At 44.5% G+C, this 20,796-nt stretch overlaps 1 pseudogene; it reads left to right on the top strand.

The window, feature by feature from the left end:
* Positions 1–4,866: 4,866 nt before the first annotated feature.
* LOC119280932 lies at positions 4,867–7,222 on the top strand (annotated as a pseudogene).
* The last annotated feature ends 13,574 nt before the right edge of the window (positions 7,223–20,796 follow it).

The raw sequence follows: 20,796 nt of genomic DNA on the forward strand, positions 1-20,796 counted from the left end.
ATTTGTGGTGGCAACGGAGAGAGTTTTTCAAAGGAGAGAAGGTGCAAATGCTAAAGAGAACAGTTCCCGAGATCATGGCACTCACCCTAAACTACGCATGTGCTGCAGGAAAGGTCTTGACTTCAGCCCTAGCTGGGCATCTAGTGCTAAATGTCGATGCTTCTTTTTTTGTTGAAATCAACTCCGGTGCTTGTGAGCAATTATCAGAGATCATAAGGGGCGCTTCATCACTGCTTCTACAGCTAGGTTGAACATGCCGCACTTTTTGAAGTATTGAAGCTGGCCCTAAGTTTGGGTTGAGCTAAACTGGTAAGGATATACAATATCACAGTAGTGGATGCACTAAAGCTCAGTGAAGGCCATTCGATGACGGCAGCGCCAATGTTAGATGATTGTAGGAATATCTTGTGATTTCAGGAAGGTTACAGTTGAGCGTTGTTTTGGAGAGTCCAATGTAGTAGCTCATGAATTAGCTAAATGGTGATGTGTGAACGCCCTTCTATTTGGGCCGAGGCACCTCCTAGCTTTCTTGATAAATTCCTAGCAGATGATGTAACCGTTATTTGAGTTAATAAAGTAATATTTCTGTCAAAAAAAGGAATTAGGTAAACTTTCTTCATCGCCAGATCGATAGTATAACCGATTTCCTTTTAGCTTATTCATGTTTGTATGGAGCAATATGACACCTAATTTCCGTCGAAACAATATGAAAACTAATTAATTTTCATCGAAAGTGTTTCATATCCTCATACAAAATATTTAAAATGACGATACATTGCCACAGAATACAAAATCTGATGTGAAAAGATAAATAATGTCATAACTCGATATATTTATGTATAGTATCACGATCAACACATCCATGACAAACCACTTTATGCATCAACCTCATATTGTTCATATGTGTTACTGCTACATCTATCAAAAACTATATATTATTATATAATTTAAATATGTTATTATATGCAACATGCATAAAATGAAAAAAGACATACATCTAGAATAAGCAAAACAAGAAGATCCATGCAAGATAAGTTTGTACATGGTGTGGTAAAATTTGAAACCAGATTTTCATGCAAGATAAGTTTTCAAGACATTCCTTTAATATTTTTAGTTCCTTATTTTGTTGCCCCTTGTTTCCATCGCTTCCAAATACCAAAATAGCAAGAAAGCCAATGCAAAACTGGGCCAGAGCATGAAAAGTGATGCCACATCTGGCAACGCAGTCCAGTGAGCCTCATGTTACACTTGATAAAATCAGTACATTAGCAATAGAAACAATAACGGTGCACATGTATTAACACTTAATATATAATCCCAACAAGAGGATCTGTTGTGTAGAAGATGCAATGCACATTTGTCCAGCTTAAAATATTTCTCACTTTATGTGTCGTTTTAGCAAATGGATATATCCAAAAGTAAAACCGAGTATTAAAACCCCAGAAATAATTAGATAATGATTGGGCCCTGTATGTCAAATGACTGAAGATGTATTCTTTCATGAAGATTTCTCATATAATTTTATGTAATCAAATTGCAAGAACTATGTTGCTAAACTTGGTCAAGATGAGAATTCCTATCAGAGCCGATTCCAAAAGTAAAGCCGGTTAACAAAAGATTGAGACCAATATATCGACGCAGTTCGGAGTATACAACAGAGAACTGTCACCCAAAAGCTAATCCCTAAAACTGAACTTCTAAACTCGCCTTAAAGGAAACATTGACTCTGGCACGTACAAAAACTCGGCATATACTGCTCCCAAATCCAAAGGGAATTAATTTTTCATTAGACAAGCACAAACTAAAAATCTGGAGCTAAGATGTGTATGCAATGGTTAGTTTACAATCTTGCATACGAAAGCATATAATTTGATAACTTCGAAGTTCTAATATTATCCACGTGCATGAGAACTAAATAATTTTAGTTAACAATAGAAGACTACTCATGGAAAGTTAATCTGTGTATTCTCCTTCAGAAGTAAAAAAATAGTCATCTTTGCATGGCACTCTATTCTGGAAGGTTATCACATAAAACTTCTGTTCAATTAGAAAACTTTGATTATACCAGAAGGAATAAGCAGCAAACATTAAAAAATAGGGGTCTGATTCCAGCTCGTGCTTCCCAAAATGAAATAATGTCACTCACCTGAAGAACATCAGATTAATTACGACCAATGCCACAATTGGGGTAGTCTTCTCCTAAAAAATCTGTACAAGCCCCGTCTATACTCCAGCTGATTTCATCATCTAAACCAGACTAAATATTATAAGTTTACCCATGTGAAATTATGTATCAAGTAATCAGGTAAACAAGTATAGAAGTAGAACGAGATGTATATGTAACCTGATCTTCCCAAAACAAACAGTAAGCAAAATGAGAATGATAGGAGTGGGGTGGTAAGGCCAGGGCAACAAAGATGGGAGCAAAGAAAAACTCCAGCCCCATGACCATCAGGTTCTTGCGCAACTCCTTTGATATCGCACAGTTCATACTGCATAGTACGACAAAACCAAAGGCTTAAGGGTTGCATCATTGACAAATGAGTGAGCCGGTGGCGCAAACGGACCTCATCTTCTGCTTCATGGCATGATCCAAGCCACCATAGTGCCTTCCACAACTTGTAGCTATCGAAGTGATCGAGCTCATAACCATCCATGGATGCCGCTGCTGCCACAGACCTAAGAAGACCAAAAGAAGATGAAACACGAATAAGGGTCTGAGAACTTAACTCCGATAAAATTCTCAGAAGCTGAGACGGGTGGATAGGACCAAGCAACACCTACACCTGCAACAATTTTTAATGACAAAAGGATCAACATATTGGATTTTTAAAACAAAACCTGCACCTACACAAGTATATGTTATATTAACACAAGTGCAGATCCTGTCCCACTCTTCACTTTGTTTACACAAAAGTTTAGAATAACAATCTTGGCGAGTGATCTCAACCGGGTTCGATCGGCATGGCGCGCTACTCATTTTTCTAGTAGTGGGTGCTGAGAGGAAGGATCCCGAACCTCCACAACTTGTAGCTATCGAAGTGCCTTCCGCAACTTGTAGCTATCGAAGTGATATAGCTCATAACCATGCATGGATGCCGCTGCTGCCACGGACCTATGAAAACCAAAAGAAGATGAAACACGAGTAAGGATTTGAGAACATAACTTCGATCGGATCGTAAGAAGCTGAGATGGGTGTGGATAGGATCAAGCAACAACAATACAAGTGTCCTTCACACGCCATGTACAATACTGAAACAAAACAAATAGCATTGGTGTAAAACTATAGCTATTAGCTCTTTCACCTTGTCACACAGTCCCTTCAATCCAAGAATATCGGCAACAAAAGGATAAACAAATTGGATTTTTAAAACAAAACCTGCACCTGCATAAGTATATGTTATATTAGCACAAGTGCAGATCCTGTCCCACTCTTCACTTTGTTTACAAAAAACTTCAGAATAGCAATCTTGGCTAGTGATCTCGACGGGGTTCGATTGGCATGGCGCACCGCTGATTCTTCTAGGAATCGGTGCTGAGAGGAAGGATCCTGAACCTCCATTGTCGATCGACCGGAGCTGCATCGTCCTCCGGATCAGAGCGTGGACGGGATCGAGACGGTAGGGGTTGAGGAATTTGTAGGACGTGAGGGTTTAGGGTGGGCAACACGAGAACTCACCCATATCTTGGCAGACGGCAGGCCCGAGGTGCGGTCGTGTTCATGCTTCGGGGGCTGCCACGTGTTATCCTCGCCGCCATCAGTGATGCCGCCGCCATCGCTTGTCGCCGCCACTTCAGCGCCACGAGCGTGGGACTGAGGGACGAAGGGAAGGGGAGGAAGCGAATTGACGTACCTATGTTTGGTATGGAGATCTGTTGGTATGTAATAGTCAGCCTAATTATTGTTACGATTCGTTCGATTTGTTTCCATCTACGTTACGATTGATTGGTAACGTATTATCAGTTCCTGCCCGTTTATAACGTGTCTAGTTAGGAAACTTTGAAAAGGTTAGGAAAGTTTTATTGTGAGGGTAAAAAAATCAACATAAGGAGATCTGGTGGTGGGATGTGAGACGAAAATAGACCGGACGAAAATAAACTGTAATACTATTCAATCAACTCATCCATTAGGAGTAGATAATACAAGTATTTAATCCGTAATTCGGTAAATATTATGGATATAAAAATCAAATGGGAAACCAATACGGTTTTTGGTGGGAAGGTGATCTCACGTAAGAAGGTAAGCAAATCATGATGTGATTTTTGAATCCTTAATTACGCAAGAATTAAATGAGCACCTACCAAAGAAAGCGCAAGAATTATTACCTGATATAAACCGATGAAGTGGGGGAAGGGGACGAAAAAAAATCTACGAAAAAAACCCAACGAAGGTGGGATGAAAAAAAACATGGTAGGTGGGACGAAAATTGACCGGCGGAGACTACCAACTGCTCCATTAGAAGTAGAGATAAACCGATGAAGTGGGGGAAGGGGACGGAAAAAAAATCTACAAAAAAACCTAGCGAAGGTGGGACGAAAAAAACCACGATAGGTGGGACGAAAATTGACCGACGGAGACTATCAACTCCTCCATTAAAAATAGAGATAATACTCCTATATGGTGCGTATCAGCTAATTATATATTGTCACTAGATTATAGGCTGCTAATGATCGGACGTATGAGCCATCGATGACGCTCCGCGTACACTCCACGACTACCAGTCAGTGCAGATACTCTTCTTAATTTGTGTAAATAAAATATAACCAACATCTGACGTTCACGATGACCTGGATAAGACCAACGAGTCATCTATTTATTGCGTCTCCTCAAGGACAAGACAGGACATCAAGTACCTGAGCTCCACATCGATCAGTAGTTCAGTACCCACAGCCACTCCACTCTCAGCTGGACCCTCTCAGCTCGGGACTCGGTGTCAGGGCGACCCAAGACAGAAGAATCATGGGATCCGTGACGGCGTCGACGACGGCGCAGCCCACCCTCCGCGTGGCCGCCTTCTGCGGCTCCCTCCGCAAGGACTCATGGCACCGCGGCCTCATCCGCGCCGGTACGCACCATTCCTCACCAATCACCATGGTTGCTTAGCTCGCTTTGTGATCTTGCACCGCTGACTTGCCTTGTTGATACTTTGCATGACGATCGATGTATGTAGCCGAGGAGCTGTGCGAGGAGTCCATCCCGGGGCTGAGCATCGACCACGTGGACATCTCCGGCCTGCCCATGGTCAACCCGGACCTGGAGACCGACGGCGGCGAGGGCTTCCCGCTGGCCGTCGAGGCGCTCCGCGACAGGGTCCGCGCCGCCGACTGCTTTCTCTTCGCCTTGCCCGAGTACAACTACTCCGTCACGGCGTCCCTGAAGAACGCGCTGGACTGGGCGTCCAGGGCAAGCGCAACTGCTGGGCGGACAGGGCGGCGGCGATCGTGTGTGCAGGGGGCGACTTCGGCGGGGCAGGGCACGCAAACTCCTTTTTACCGGAGTGGGGATGTACCGGAGCCGCATCCGCCGTTGGCGTTGTTTGCGATTCGTGCATAGTTATGGCCCACCTTTTATATACGACTGTATTTTTATTATCTATCTTTAGTATATCACTGTAGTATGTCAGGAGGATGACCCACTATTTATACTAGTTTGTCAGCTTTGTCAGCTCAGCATGCATGCAACCTTTTTCCTCTCTCCCCGCTCCCAAACAAATCCATCTTTTTATTTTTTTATAGATGGTCATCATATTTTAGATGGTCATCAGAACAAAATCTATCAACATGATCATCATATTTCACATTAAAATTTTAGATGGTCATCATATTTTAGATGGTCATCATATTTTAGATGGTCATCATATTTCACATTAAAATTTCATTATATTTTTTTTATAGATTCAAATTCCTTGCAACATGATCTTCAGAACAAAATCAATCTTGAATATTTTAAAATTAGATTTCAAAATAACATGTTTCATAGTCTTCAAAAAATATCTCGTTTCATAGATTTCACTTAGTTCAAAAAATAAATTTCACTAAGTTCATAGATATAAATTATTTCAAAGAATTGAGACATATATTCTGTAACGAGTGAAATCACTTTTTACAAACAAGTGAAATATAGTATTTCAATTGAATGAGTGTAATATATTTTCTGAAACTACTGAAATGAGTGAAATCTATCTTTTTTAACAAGTGAAATCACTTTTTTGAAACAAGTGAAATATAGTATTTCAATTGAATGAGTGTAATATGTTTTCTGAAACTAGTGAAATCAGTGAAATCTATCTTTTGTAACGAGTGAAAGCACTTTCTTGAAAGAAGTGAAATTTAGTATTTCAATTGAATGAGTGTAATATGTTTTCTGAAACTTGTGAAATCTTTCTTTTGTAACGAGTGAAATCACTTTTTTAGAACAAGTGAAATATAGTATTTGAATTGAATGAGTGTAATATGTTTTCTGAAGTAGTGAAATGAGTGAAATCTATCTTTTGTAACGAGTGAAATCACTTTTTTAAGACAAGTGAAATATAGTATTTCAATTGAATGAGTGTAATATAGTTTGAGATGAGTGAAATAATTGAAATACAATAATATTGAAATATGATACATAAAATTCAAACTAGTCAAAATGTATTCAAGATTGGTCTTGTTTGAAAGGTCTTATCGTCCTAGACTCGAATATATAAAAAGTTTCAAAAATGAATATTTGGTTCTAAACGTATCAAGTATTCAAAAATATGAGGATGGAAATTAATCCATGTGAGTGTATGGAAAGAGAGGCTGCATGCATGCGTCGTCCATCTCCACTCTAACTCTCTCTCCTATGTGAAAAGCCTGAAAAGACATGCAGTGTCAGCTTTGTCAGCCTGGACAGTTGTATTACAATTGTATAAAGGTGCCGCTTCGTTCAGTAACTTATACGGACTCGGGTCGCACAGATCTTGACGAAAGTGACCAACGACGGATGCGGCTCCGGTACATCCCGCCTCCGGTAAAAAAACTTAGTCGGGCCAGGGCATCGCTCCACCTCCGCCAGATCAGGGTGTTCCTAGACCTCCACTTCGTCAACAAGCCCGAGCTCCACGTGAGGGCGTTCGCGGAGCCGCCCAAGTTCGACGAGGAGGGTAACCTCATCGACACCGAGACTGGGGAGCGGCTCAAGAAGGTGCTCCTCTCGCTCCAGGCCTTCGCGCTCAGGCTCCAACGCAAGGACGACTGACTGACTGACTCAAGATCGATTATACTTGCTTGGACCGTGTAGTGTACCGTACGTGCTGGTTAATTTGCATTGCCCTTTAGTTTGACCACGTTGTGCTCCGTGCATTGGTATTCACGATCTTGTTTGGTTCGCAGCGCAGCGCATGCATGCATGCAGACATTCATGTGATTGCGTGTCCTTCATTCAACACGAAGTATCGAGTTGTAATTCTTTAGTTGTAAGTAAATAAAAGTATGATGATCATTATTATTAGAACATTATCCCAATGTGAGGAAAGGATGGTGAAGACTATGATTCCCCACAAGTCCGTATAAGACTCCGGACGAAAAATAAAAATATATAAAAAAAGTGGTCAAAGAGCTCAAAAAAAGAGAGAAATAAGAGAAGGGACAATGTTATTATCCTTTTTCCACACTTGTGCTTCAAAGTAGCACCATGATCTTCATGATAGATAGTCTTCTATATTGACACTTTCATATACTAGTGTGAATTTTTCATTATAGAACTTGGCTTGTATATTACAATAATGAGCTTCCTCAAATTGCCCTAAGTCTTCGCGAGCAAGCGAGTTGGATACACACCCACTTAGTTTGTTTTGAGCTTTCATACACTTATAGCTCTAGTGCATCTGTGGCATTACAATCCATACTCACTAACGTTGATATCTATTAATGGGCATCTACATAGCCCGTTGATACGCCTAGTTGATGTGAGACTATATTCTTCTTTTTGTCTTCTCCACAAACACCATATTCTATTCCACCTATAGTACTATATCCACGGCTCACGCTCATATATTGCGTGAAAGTTGAAAAAGTTTGAGAACATCAAAAGTATGAAACAATTGCTTGGCTTGTCATCAGGGTTGTGCATGATTTAATACTTTGCGTGATGAAGATGGAGCATAGCCAGACTATATGATTTTGCAGGGATAACTTTTTTTGGCCATGTTATTTTGAGAAGACATGATTGTTTTGTTAGTATGCTTGAAGTATTATTGTTTTTATGACAATATTAAACTTTTGTTTTGAATCTTATGGATCTGAATATTCATGTCACAATAAATAAAATTACATGGATAAATATGTTAGGTAGCATTCCACATCAAAAATTCTGTTTTATATCATTTACCTACTCGAGGACGAGCAGGAATTAAGCTTGGGGATACTTGATTCGTCTCCAACGTATCTATAATTTTTGATTATTCCATGCTATTATATTATCTGTTTGGATGTTTTATATGCATTAATATGCTATTCTACATTATTTTTGGGACTAACCTATTAACCCAGAGGCCAGTGCTAGTTTCTGTTTTTTCCTTGTTTTTGAGTTTCGGAGAAAAGGAATATCAAACGGAGTCCGAATGGAGTAAAACTTTACGATGATTTTTCTTCGACCAGAAGACACACATAGGACTTGGAGACCAAGGAAAAGGAGTCTCGAGGCGACGACAAGGGTGCAGGGCGCGCCCCAGGGGGCGCCCCCTGCCTTGTGGGTCCCTCGGAGCTCCTCTAACCCTAATATTTGGCCTATAAATTACCAAATATTCCCAAACCATCAGAAGCATGCACAAAAATACTTTTCCGTCGCGCAAGCCTCTTTTCCCGTGAGATCCCATCTTGGGGCCTTTTTCGTCGATCTGCCGGAAGGGGATTCAATCATGGAACGTACCTATATCAACCCTATTGCCCTTCCAATGAAGCATGAGTAGTTTACCTCAGACCTATGGGTCCATAGCTACTAGCTAGATGGCTTCTTCTCTCTCTATGATCCTCAATACCATGTTCTCCTCAATGTTATTGGAGTTCTATCCGATGTAATATTTTTTTGTGGTGTGTTTGTTGAGATCCGATAAATTGTGGATTTATGATCAGATTATTTGTGAATATTATTTGAATATTCTCTGAATTCTTATATGCATGATTTGAGATCTTTGTAATTCTCTTCGAATTATCGGTTTGGTTTGGCTAACTAGATTGGTATTTCTTGCAATGGGAGAGGTGCTTAGTTTTGGGTTCAATCTTGCGGTGTCCTGCTACCTCTTGAGCTTGTGTTTGTTTTCCCTTGAATAGGAAAGGGTGATGCAGCAAAGTAGCGTAAGTATTTCCCTCAGTTTTGAGAACCAAGGTATCAATCCAGTAGGAGACGACGCAAGTCACCGAATACTTGCACAAACAATCAAGAACTTGCAACCAACGCGATAAAGGGGTTGTCAATCCCTTCACGGTTACTCGCAAAAGTGAGATCTGATAGAGACAGATAAACGGTAAAGTAAATATTTTTGGTAATTTTTATGTATAAATTGGAAAGTAAAGATTGCAAAATAATAGATCTGAAATTAGCAAGATGTAAACAAGATTCAATAATATGGAAAAGAGACTCGGGGGCCATAGGTTTCACTAGTGTCTTCTCTCGAGATAGCATGTATTACGGTGGGTGAACAAATTACTGCTGAGCAATTGATAGAAAAACGCCTAATTATGGTGACATCTAAGGCAATGATCATGAACATAGGTGTCGGTGTCAAAACCGGTGGATCTCGGGTAGGGGGTCCCAATCTGTGCATCTTAGGCTGATGGTAACAGGAAGCAAGGGACACAATGTTTACCCAGGTTTGGGCCCTCTCGATGGAGGTAAAACCCTACTTCCTGCTTGATTAATATTGAAGGTATGTGGAATACAAGAGTAGATCTACCACGAGATCGTAGATGCTAAACCCTAAGAGCTAGCCTATGATGGTATGATTGTAATTGTGATCGGCCTTCTAAGGACCATGCTCTCCAGTTTATATAGACACCGGAGAGCTAGGGTTTACATGGAGTCGGTTACAAGGACGGAAACATAATATCCGAATCGCCAAGCTTGTCTTGCACGCAAAGGAGAGTCCCATCCGGACACAAGCCGAAGTCTTGAGTCTTGTATCTTGATGCTTCTATAGTCCGGATGATGTATATAGTCCGGCTGTCCGGATACCCCCTTATCCAGGACTCCCTCAGTAGCCCCTAAACCAGGCTTCAATGACGATGAGTCCGGCGCGCAGTCTTGTCTTCGATATTGCAAGGCGGATTCCTCCTCCGAATACTCCAAGGTTATTATCGAACACGTAGGTCGTGTCCAGATCTGCAAAATGATCTTCACATATCACCATAGAGAAAATGATACTTCAGCTGACAACTTTTTAGACGACGGGATATGTCATTACGGTCAGGTTATTATCCAAACCGTTTTTCCCACAACCAGCCATAGCGTATACTGCGAGGCGGTTTCCTGAGCACGTCTTGTCGAAGCGAAGATCGTGTCCCCTTATCACGGGATTCTCATCAATACGGGTATGAGTAATCCAACCGTATCGCTAATCGCGGTGAGCGGGAGGCGAGCGAGTTCCACCAGACAAGTGGGGAGGCGCAAAAAGCTCTTACCTTCTCTTATAAAGAGATATGGCATCTTCCTCTTTTACCCACGCCTTCTCCTTCCGCTAACTCACTTCCCTCTGCTCGAGCCCTAACGCCCGAGCGCCTTTCTTTTCCATCGAAGAGAGGGTTTCCAAAGATGTCCGAATCCGGAGCAGGAGGCAAATGGATGGCCTCTACCATCCGGGAGAAGGATATCAAGAAGCTCCGGGAAGCCGGGTATCTGGCCAAGGAGATCGGCCATCGTCTCCCACCGGCGGGATAGGTTGTCCCTACTCTGGAGCCCCACGAGAGAGTCGTGTTCCTTCCCCATTTTGTCCGTGGGCTCGGGTTTCCCCTCCACCCATTTGTACGTGGAGTCATGTATTACTATGGGGTTGATTTTCATGATCTTCCCCCAACTCTTTTCTCAATATCTCGACGTTCATCGTCGCATGCGAGGCCTTCCTCCGGATTTCGCCTCACCTCGGCCTGTGGTTGAAGATTTTCAATGTGAAGCCCAAGGTGGTGAGTGGGAATACGCCGAGTGCGGCGGCGCCATGGTGAGAAAGATGCCCAAGGTCATTTGGCCGAAGGGCACTTTTAACGACTCCATCAAAGAATGGCAGCAGCAGTGGTTTTATATCACCGAACCACGCGGCGAAGAATGGGCAGCAGCTCCTGAGTTCAGATCCGGAGCTCCGCTGCGGCCTACGTCCTGGCCCAAGAAGGGCCCGAACTGGTGCTCGTCTGATGAGCTGTCACTGCTCCTGACGTGTGTTCGGAATATGGTCGACAAGGACGTCAAGCTTGTTGACGTGGTCCAGGTGATGCTAGTTCGCCTGGTTCTCCCTTGCCAGCGTCGAGCCTGTACTTGATGGGAATTCGACCCATCCGATCACCAAACCCTCCGGGAGCTCCATGATTCCTCCCACGAGGATATCTGGAAGGTGCTCTTTAAGTCCAGCAAATCATGGCCGGACTCTTCTGAGGACCGGCGGTATCAATTATCCCATTCTGCAAGCCTGGTAAGTTATAGCCACGCCCCGACCGTCCAGGCTTCAGCTGGCATATCATGAGGGGGGGCGTTTTAATCGTGCTTCATTGTAGCTTTAGGGATGGATAAAAAGAGTGGAGTGGATACAATGTCCGGCCCCACTGCCGGAGGAACCGGCCGGACCTCTTCTGACGAAGATGCTGGTCCCTGCACCTTACAAGGCGTCCAAGAAGGAGGCCCCCAAGCAGGTCAAGAAGACCCGGAGTGGCCTCCGTTGTCGCGAGGCGCTGGACACCTGGTCCGAAGGCTCTAGCGACGCTCCTTCTTCCGAAGACGAAGAGGAGGAGGCAGAGGAGGACGAGCCTCGCCCTACCGGCGGGAAGAAGCGTGCAATTTCCCCATCCCTGGAGGCCGAGTCGCCCAAGAGAAGGCGAGGTTCCCCTCCAAAGGCATCCACCCCGGCTGCCAATAACAGCCCGGGGTGGGATCTCGAGGCCCAGCCCCTGGGAAAATCGTAAGTAACCGAAATCTGAATACGCCTATGTATCCAGGGTTGTCCGGGTATTGTAGTTTTAACAGTCGCCACATATCACACAGCCCGACAAGGTCTCCTGCCGGACAATCCTCATTGGAGGATTCATTGAGCTCGAATGCCGTGGCGAGCAAGAAGCCTCCGGGGATTCCTTTTCTGAAGTCCGGGCGCGACACCGGGGTGTCGTCTCAAAGAGACTCGGGGCCGGATAAAGCTGTGGAGCCCCCTAAGGCTCTAGGATCGGGCCAGCGGCCATCCTCCATGGAGGGAGGTTTGCCTACTTCGCCGGCCACCTCAATATACGCCGAGCTGTCGGGCAGTATGTTGAAAGTGTTAAAGAACGCGTCCATCGTTGATGAACATCGGACCCTTATGGGTGCGGTGGTTGGAAAGATTCAGGCTGCCGAAAGCGGGCTGAATGAGTCCTGTGTTGGCCTTATAAAGGCCTTTGAGGTATGGTTTCTAAGGAACCTTTAAAGAATTAGTATGATATGAGGAGTAGCCCCTGATACACTGTCCGGAAAAAGAAAGCCGGGCAGGGGATCAAACCCTCAGTTGTAATGGGAACTTTTAATGATGTATACCCATGTTTTTGAAAACAGGCGTCTGTGGAGAGGACGGCCGCTCATGATGCGGAAGTGTCCAAGCTGAAAGAGAGCCTGAGACGGGTCGAAGAAGAACTTGGCCGTGTGAAGAAGCAATTGGAGGAGAGGCAAGGTATGTTTGGACATTGTCTTGCGTTGGGCACAAATCAATAAGTGTGCCTATTTGAAAAGTATTTATGTTATGCGCCCTAGGAGCGAGTGCCGAATATGAGGCGCTGAAGAAAGCGGCGGCTGATGCCCAAGAGAAGGCTGCCGCCGAATAGGCTCTGCGTGAAAAACACGAGGCCAGGGTCGTCATAGTTGAGCGGGAGCTTCAGGATGCTGTGACGAAAAGCGAGAGCTTGGAGCAGAGTTTAGTAGGGAAAGAATCCGAACTCGCCCAAGCTCTCCAAGCCATGGAAGATGCTCGGGAGAAGCCCGAGGTGCTGTACGGGACATTCAGGAGGCCCGAAAAGTTGCGGCTGGTAAGGCCTGTTGTATTTATGGCTGTTATGATGTTATAATATGGAGAACTCTAAGCGGCAAGCTGAATTCTTGATTTTGCAGGGGCGTTTGCGGATCTGCCTCGTAGCATATCAGATGCGGCCCAATTTTACCGGTCCGAGGAGATGGAGTCTGTGGGGAGGAACTTCTGGTCACAGTATCTAGCGCGGAACTATCCGGTGCCTTTTATCGATCAGCTGAAGCAGCTGGTCGAACTGCACCAGGCGGCCGAACTAGCCATGAAGGACTTGGTCATTCGGCTGTGGCCTGCAGAGCCAATTCCCAGCAGTTTCTTCGGACTCGTCAAGCGGATTGTGGGTGCCTGTCCTCGGCTTGATATTATCAAGCGATTAGTCTGTATAGAAGGTGCGCGAATGGCGCTTGCCCATGCAAAAGTGCATTGGGGGAAGCTTGACGCAGAAAAGCTGATAACCGAGGGGCCACCAGAGGGTAAGGAGCATCGCAAGCCCGAACTATATTATGAAGGTGTAATGAAGGGTGCCCGCCTGGCGGCGGACAAGTGCACCAAAGACATTATATTTCCCTGAGGGCATTTTTGCCATCGTTTGTAATATGGGGTAATGGCACTTTTATTATATGTTGCCTATTTGGTTTGAACATGTCTTCTTCCTTTGCGGCTATTTATTGTATATAAATTCTGAGAGTTGGCCAGTCGTCGGCTTCAGCCCCCATGAGAGAAGTACGAGGGTGTTCGGGGTATTTATGCACACTCTTTATCCCATTGTTGGGTCCTTATAAGGAGGCGTTTCTCACCACGAACCATGCAATCGGACTATAGGGCTTTACTACTCTCACTTAGCCATAGGAATACGAGTATGGTCGGCGCAGCCCCTAGTGTCCGGAAGGCCGGACTAGGGGCTCTATTGGCGCCTGATCGGTAGACCGATCCGTCGCAATCTGCATTTTATAGTGGCGTTATGCGGAATGAATCTTTAAGGATTTTGCAACCTCTCGAACAACTGACCAACTCTCGCCGCATCATGACAGTCGGTTTTCGGCTTTCTCTACTGAGGTGTTCGTCCGGCAGATCTGGGACACAATCGCAGTAGTTCTCCCAGTGCTACCTTAGCCGACGGAACGGAACGTAAGGTACCAAAACATGGGATCCAGGCAAACCCAACCAATGACCCAAGACATGATTCAGAGCTGATGCATATAGTGCTATAAGTTCTGGGTGCCGAGCGACCGAGAAGGTGGTCGGACTTTATTGCTGTATTGTGGAGCCCCTGGCATAACCGGACGTAACACGAACCGTGGCTGCCACTTTTATGGCAAAGAGGCATTGATGATAAACGACGACCGATGCATGTTTAGTTAAGTCTACGCATTGTAGTAATATGATATGTCCATGCATATGAAAGCGATTTATGATTATGAAAAAGAGATGGTTTTCTGGCGGAACCTGTGGTGGCCGGACTGGAGGGGGTTGTGAATGGATCAAAAGTGAATCTGAACTACCGTCTACCTACATGGTCCTGTCCTTGTGTGTCCGGGCCGACTTCACGCCGCCAAACCTGTTCTGCATAAGAGTTAGTTTGTGAAGGTAAGTGAGCAGAGGGCGCTGAACATCCTCCCGTGGTTGGTCCAAAGGTTCCTGATCGGACCCTGGTGACCCCAGCCGCTATTCGAGAAGCAGCCCGGACTCCTCAGTTGGTGTCCAGATAGTTGGCTGTCACATCAAAATATTGACAGGCATGCACGACTTGCTACTCTTGCAGCTGTATGATCCCCGCTTCTGAGGGCGGGGTTTGGCTCTGCACGCAGGCGTGAGTGTATTACCGGTGTCGGCCTGATGATTTACCATGTGGAATCTAGCCAACGTGGTTCATCTTGTTAGCATACGGTGTGATACCGTATAGGGGGAATGCGCCGATGGCGCGACCTTATTTGGTTATCTGAATACAACCGTTAGGGCGGCGGGCCAATGATCCTGGCCTTTGTGCCTGGCACCTTGTAGAAGGTGTTTATTTTTACGCCCTCTTGGGCTTTTATTGTTTGAGGAGCCCCTGGACTGTGAGGTATGGGGGTATGCAATTGAATTGCTATGATTTGTATGGTAGGGGGCGATTGGCCGTACTGTTGTGCTGGGGGGGGGGGCTTTTGACTAAGCGCCTCCCCTCAATGTTTCCGGCACACGCCCGGTTGCTTTACTTTGGAGATCCGACATTCTCTATTAGTATGTTTTGCCGTTCTTTTGGGAGTACCGTAAATTTCGCATGGCTGATCGAGTTCGTGGCTTGGGCCGAATAGGCTTGAGCTGTTCCTTGTCCGTTGACCAGACTGGGATTTGCTGAACTTGATACCAGCTTCCCTGATTTTCCATTTATGACCGTTGTGCCGGGGCTTGGGGCTGCTTCTTCGTGTGTCCTTCTTGCTGGTTTGGACCGTAGTGGTGTGCGGACGTCGGGTTGTATGCCTTTGATTTTCCTGCTTAGGTTGAGGTAGCCAGTTGTGCTGCGTGTGCCCTTTGTTAGGGCATTCGAGTCGTTATTTCTCGGTGGCCAGGATCTTGGTCCACCGTTCTATTAGCAAATCTTGTTTGGCCTTAAGCTGCTCTTGCTTCCTTGCGGACTCTTTGTAGTGGCTATGAGTCGTCGCGTAAAGCGAACTTGGTCCACTGGGTCTTCAGGCACGCCGAATTCTTCATTGTCGAGGCTTACCTCGTCTTCGGAGGGGGGGTGTATAGTTGTTCTTCTCCAAGTATCCCACCGTGGCCTGTATGGCCTGCTTGATGGTCGGGTGATCAGGACTGTATTCCTCTTCGGTACTATCCGGATCATCTCCAGGACCGGTATTGATGTGGCGGGGCTTGGAGTGGCGTCGGAGATGCCCATATTTTTCTTTTCCTCCCAAGGGGTTGTCCTCCACTGCCTCGTCGCCGTTGGTTTCTTTTGGAGTGTCCACCATGTATATATCGTTTGAAGAGGTGGCTGTCCACCGCCCTGTGAGCGGTGGCTCCTGTATGTCTCCTGCATCATCGTCCATACCGTCGATGTCTTCGAAGTCAAAGTCGAGCACGTCGGTTAAATCATCGACCGTGGCGACAAAGTGGGTGGTGGGTGGGCAGCGAATCCCTTCATCGTCTGCTTCCCACTCAAGCCAAACATATTTTGGCCTGGAGCCTCCTGACAGAGAGAGAGACTTCAATGAGTTTAGCATGTCGCCAAAGGGTGAGTGCTGAAAGATGTCCGCAGCGGTAAACTCCATTACTGGAGCCCAGCCTAGCTCGGCTGGCTCGAGAGTGAGCGGACCAGGACCAACAGCCGGATATGAGTCCGGGGGCCCACGGTTACAGGTCTCCACAAAGGTGAGACCCGCGTTCGGCTCCATCGCTGATAAGTGTGCGGCCTGCAGGGAGGGGTCCTGCCCTTCGTCCATAGGCAACGCAACCTACCCTGGATTTAGATCCGGGGCTGCCTCGGGGATGATGTCCCGGGTCCTGTCCGACAGCAAGTCTAGGCCGTGCTCGTGGTGGCTGTCTGGCGCTCCTGGCGCAGGCTCGAACCCATCGAAGATCCAGTCTTCGCGGATATCTGCCGTGTAGTTCAAGTTTCCGAACCGGATCTGGCGGCCAGGGGCAAAGCTGTCGATCTGCTCCAATTGGCCAAGCGAATTGGCCCGCAGTGTGAAGCTGCCGAACACAAAGATCTGTCCGGGGTGAAGAGTCTCACCCTGGACCGTCTCGTTGATGATTGAAGACGCCATCAAACCTCGAAGCGACGACACAGAGGAACTCTCAATGAAAGCACCAATGTCGGTGTCAAAACCGGCAGATCTCGGGTAGGGGGTCCCGATCTATGCGTCTTAGGCTGATGGTAACAGGAAGCAAGTGACACAATGTTTACCCAGGTTCGGGCCCTCTCGATGGAGGTAAAACCCTACTTCCTGCTTGATTAATATTGAAGGTATGTGGAATACAAGAGTAGATCTACCACGAGATCATAGAGTCTAAACCCTAAGAGCTAGCCTATGATGGTATGATTGTAATTGTGATCGGCCTTCTAAGGACCATGCTCTCTGGGTTATATAGACACCGGAGAGCTAGGGTTTACATGGAGTCGGTTACAAGGAAGGAAACATAATATCCAGATCACCAAGCTTGTCTTCCACGCAAAGGAGAGTCCCATCCGGACACGAGACGAAGTCTTGAGTCTTGTATCTTGACGCTTCTATAGTCCGGACGATGTATATAGTCTGGCTGTCCGGATACCCCCTTATCCAGGACTCCCTCAATAGGCATCACGTCCGTGTCAAGTAGACCGACTCTTGCCTACATCTACTACTATGACTCAGCACATCAACCACTATCCAACATGCATCTAGAGTATTAAGTTCATAAGAACGGAGTAACGCATTAAGCAAGATGACATGATGTAGAGGAATTAACTCAAGCAATATGATGAAAACCCCATCTTTTTATCCTCGATGGAAACAATACAATACGTGCCTTACTACCCCTACTATCAATGGGAAAGGACACCGCAAGATTGAACCCAAAGCTAAGCACTTCTCTCATGACAAGAAAGATCAATCTAGTAGGCCAAACTAAAAAGATAATTCGAAGAGACTTGCAAAGATATCAAATCATGCATATAAGAATTCAGAATAACCAAATAATCTTCATACATAATTTTGATCATAAATCCACAATTGATCGGATCTCGGCAAACACACCGCAAAAGAGTATTACATCGAATAGATCTCCAAGAACATCGAGGACAACTCTGGATTGAGAATCAAAGAGAGAGAAGAAGTCATCTAGCTAATAACTATGGACCCAAAGGTCTATTGTAAACTACTCAGGTAATGGTGTTGATGTAGAAGCCCTCCGCGATCGCCGGAAAAGGCCCCAAGATGGGATCTCACAGGTACAGAAGGTTGCGGCGGTGGAAAAGTGGTTTCGTGGCTCTCCCTGATGTTTTTAGGGTATAAGAGTATATATAAGCGAAATAACTAGGTCGGTGGAGGTACGAGGGGCCCACGAGGGTGGAGGCACGCCTACCCCCTAGGCGCGCCCTCCTGCCTTGTGGCCTCTTTGTTACGTCTCTGATTTCATCTCCAAGTCTTCTGGTTTGCTTTCGGTCCAAGAAAGATCATTGGACTCCGTTTGGACTCCGTTTGGTATTCCTTTTCTGCAAAACTCTAAAAATAGGCAAAAAAACAGAAACTCGCATTGGGCCTTCGGCTAATAGGTTAGTCCCAAAAATAATATAAAAGAGAATATTAAAGCCCATTAAACATCCAAAGTAGATAATATAATAGCATGGAACAATCAAAAATTATAGATACGTTGGAGACGTATCAAGCATCCCCAAGCTTAATTCCTGCTCGTCCTCGAGTAGGTAAATGATAAAAACAGATTTTTTCATGTGGAATGCTACCTAATATATTTATCAATGTAATTTTCTTTATTGTGGCATGAATGTTCAGATCCGAAAGATTCAAGACAAAATTTTAATATTGATATAAAAATAATAATACTTCAAGTATACTAACGAAGCAATCATGTCTTCTCAAAATAACATGGCCAAAGAAAGCTATCCCTACAAAATCATATAGCCTGGCTATGCTCTATCTTCATCACACAAGGTATTTAATCATGCACAACCTCGATGACAAGCCAAGCAATTGTTTCATACTTTTGATGATCTCAAACTTTTTCAATCTTCACGCAATACATGAGCGTGAGCCATGGACATAGCACTATAGGTGGAATATAATGGTGGTTGTGGAGAAGACAAAAAGGAGAAGATAGTCTCACATCAACTAGGCGTATCAACGGGCTATGGAGATGCCCATCAATAGATATCAATATGAGTGAGTAGGGATTGCCATGCAATGGATGCACTAGAGCTATAAGTGTATGAAAGCTCAAAAAGAAACTAAGTGGGTGTGAATCCAACTTACTTTCTCACGAAGACCTAGGGCACTTTTGAGGAAGCCCATCATTGGAATATACAAGACAAGTTCTATAATGAAAAATTCCCACTAGTATATGAAAGTGACAACATAAGAGACTCTCTATCATGAAGATCATGGTGCTACTTTGAAGCACAAGTGTGGAAAAAGGATAGTAGCATTGCACCTTCTCTCTTTTTCTCTCATTTTTTTATTTTGGCCTTTTCTCTTTTTATGGCCTATTTTTTCTTCTTTTTTATTTACTTTTCATCCGGAGTCTCATCCCGACTTGTGGAGGGAATCATAGTCTCCATCATCCTTTCCTCACTAGGACAATGCTCTAATAATGAAGATCATCACACTTTTATTTACTTACAACTCAAGAATTACAACTCGATACTTAGATCAAAATATGATTCTATGTGAATGCCTCCGGCGGTGTACCGGGATTGCAATGATTCAAGAGTGACATGTATGAAGAATTATGAACGGTGGCTTTGCCACAAATACGATGTCAACTACATGATCATGCAAAGCAATATGACAATGATGGAGCGTGTCATAATAAATGGAACGGTGGAAAGTTCCATGGCAATATATCTCGGAATGGCTATGAAAATGCCATAATAGGTAGGTATGGTGGTTTTTTTGAGGAAGGTATATGGTGGGTGTATGGTACCGGTGAAAGTTGTGCGGCACTAAAGAGGCTAGCAATGGTGGAAGGATGAGAGTGCGTATAATCCATGGACTCAACATTAGTCATAAAGAACTCACATACTTATTGCAAAAATCTATTAGTTATCGAAATGAAGTACTGCGTGCATGCTCCTAGGGGGGTAGATTGGTAGGAAAAGACCATCGCTCGTCCCGGACCGCCACTCATAAGGAAGACAATCAATAAATAAATCAAGCTCCAACTTCATCACATAACGGTTCACCGTACGTGCATGCTACGGGAATCACAAACTTTAACACAAGTATCTCTCAAATTCACAACTACTCTACTAGCATGACTCTAATATCACCATCCTCATATCACAAAACAATCATAAAGAATCAAACTTCTCATAGTATTCAATGCACTTTATATGGAAGTTTTTATTATACCCATCTTGGATGCCCATCATATTAGGACTAAATTTGTAACCAAAGAAAATTACCATGCTATTTAGATACTCTTGAAATAATATAAGTGAATCATGAGAGATCAACAATTTCTATAAAATAAGACCACCGCTGTGCTCTAAAAAGATATAAGTGAAGCACTAGAGCAATATTGTCTAGCTCAAAAGATATAAGTGAAGCACATAGAGTATTCTAATAAATCACGATTCATGCATGTCTCTCCCAAAAGGTGTGTACAGCAAGGATGAATGTGGTAAACTAAAAATAAAATACTCAAATCATACAAGATGCCCCAAGCAAAACACATATCATGTGGTGAATAAAAATATAGCCTCAAGTAAAGTTACCGATTGACGAAGACGAAAGAGGGGATGCCTTCTGGGGCATCCCCAAGCTTAGGATTTTGTTTGTCCTTGAATTTTACCTTGGGTTTCCTTGGGAATCCCCAAGCTTACGCTCTTTCCACTCCTTATTCCAAAGTCCATCAAATCCTTACCCAAAACTTGAAAACTTCACAACACAAA

Source organism: Triticum dicoccoides, chromosome 3B (assembly GCF_002162155.2).
Source record: "Triticum dicoccoides isolate Atlit2015 ecotype Zavitan chromosome 3B, WEW_v2.0, whole genome shotgun sequence".
NCBI classification, from domain to species: domain Eukaryota; kingdom Viridiplantae; phylum Streptophyta; class Magnoliopsida; order Poales; family Poaceae; genus Triticum; species Triticum dicoccoides.